At 43.8% G+C, this 1,787-nt stretch overlaps 1 pseudogene; it reads right to left on the bottom strand.

The window, feature by feature from the left end:
* Positions 1-734: 734 nt before the first annotated feature.
* LOC117800420 lies at positions 735-1,702 on the bottom strand (annotated as a pseudogene).
* Between the last annotated feature and the right edge of the window lie 85 nt (positions 1,703-1,787).

Below are 1,787 nucleotides of genomic sequence, written 5' to 3'. Positions count from 1 at the left end.
GTATCTTGGTTATTGTAAATAATACTACAAGAAACATAGGAGTGCATGTATCTTTTTGAATTAGTGTTTTTATTTTCTTTGGGTAAATACTCAAAGTAGTGGAATTACTGAATCAGGTGGTACTTCTAATTTTTTGAGGAACCTCCATACTGTTTCCCATAGTGGCTCTACCAATTTACATTCTCACCAATAATGCACAAGGGTTCCCCTTTCTCCACATCCTTGCCAGCACTTGTTGTTTATTGCCTTTTTGATTTTAGCTATTCTGACAGGTGTAAGGTGATATCTCATGTGGTTTTGATTTGCATTTCCCTGATAATCAGTGACGTTGAGCATCTTTTCATGAGTCTGTTGGTCTTCTGTATGTCTTCTTTGGAAAAATGTCTATTCAGGTTCACTGCTCACTTTTTAAAAAAGACACATTTATTCAGCATCATGATCAGACTATTACATTTAGCAATCAACAGCATGGATCCAAAAAAACCCAAAAAACAAAAAACCTACATTAAAACCCTTTGTTGGAATGCTTTACACTTTCCACAGAACAGAAACTGAAATAACGTGTTATACAGTTAGTCACAAATACAGTCCTTGAGTTTTTTTGCCCATACCTGTGAGTATTGTCTAAAACATGTCTTCTTTGTATCAGCCCAGCCCTGCCACCATGTTCTTGGCCGAATTCACAAATCTGGTGTAACCTGTAGCTTCCCTGTCACTTCTTTGGCTCTCTTCTGCTAAGCTTTGTTTCCTGGCAGTAATGAAAACCCACTGCCACTTCCATAGCCTCAGCCACTGCTGGAACCGCCATAGCCACCTTGGTCTTGTGGTTTGGCAAAGTATTGGCCTCCACCCTCTCAGGGGCGAGAGCTTCTGCCTCCAAAATTCCCTCCTTTCATGGGTCCAAAATTTGAAGATTGATTGTTGTAATTGCCAAAATCATTGTAGCTTCCGCCACCTCCAGGGTTGCTTTCATCATTACCAAATCTGTTAAAGCCATCCCCACGGCCGCCATATCCACCACCCCCTCAACCGCCACCATAGCCGCCCTCCATGACCAAAGTTGTCATTCCCACCAAAACCACCTCCATGACCACCACCAAAGTTTCCAGAAGCACTTCGACCTCTTTGGCTGGGTGACGCCCTAGCCATCTCTTGCTTAGATAGAGCTTTCCTTACTTCACAGGTGTGACCATTCACCGCACGGGAATTTTGAATGACGATCTCGTCTACAAAGTCATCGTCATTAAATGTTACAAAGCAAAGCCTCCTTGCCACGGCCTTGGTCAGCCGCGATCTCAACCACTTCAATGTTCCCACACTGTTCAAATAATCTCTTAGACGATGTTCTTCAGAGTCTTCATTAATGCCACTGACAGAAATCTTTTTCACAGTTAAGTGGGCACCAGGTCTTTCAGAATGTTCTCTTGAGACATCCCTCTTTGGTTCCATGACTCTTCCATCCACGTTCTGTGGCCTTGCATTCATGGCTGCATCCATCTCCTCCACAGTGGCATATGTGACAAACCCAGAGCCTCTGGAACGCTTGGTGTTTGGCTCTCTCATTACCACACAGTCCATAAGTAAGCGTTCCCCACTGCTCAAAATGGCTCCTCACACTCTCATCGGTTGTTTCAAAGCTCAGATCTTGGATGAAGAGCTTCCACAGCTGTTCAGGCTCTTTGCGAGATTCTGACTTAGACATGATGGTGGTGGGAGGGGAGACTTTAACGATGCTTACTTGGCAACGTCCATGGGCAGAGAAGCTCCCCTGCTCATTTTTTTTTTTT

The sequence above is a fragment of the Ailuropoda melanoleuca genome, unplaced genomic scaffold (assembly GCF_002007445.2).
Source record: "Ailuropoda melanoleuca isolate Jingjing unplaced genomic scaffold, ASM200744v2 unplaced-scaffold69992, whole genome shotgun sequence".
NCBI classification, from domain to species: Eukaryota; Metazoa; Chordata; class Mammalia; order Carnivora; family Ursidae; genus Ailuropoda; species Ailuropoda melanoleuca.
The sequence above is the reverse complement of the archived record's forward strand: the minus strand, read 5'-3'. Positions and strand labels throughout refer to the sequence as shown.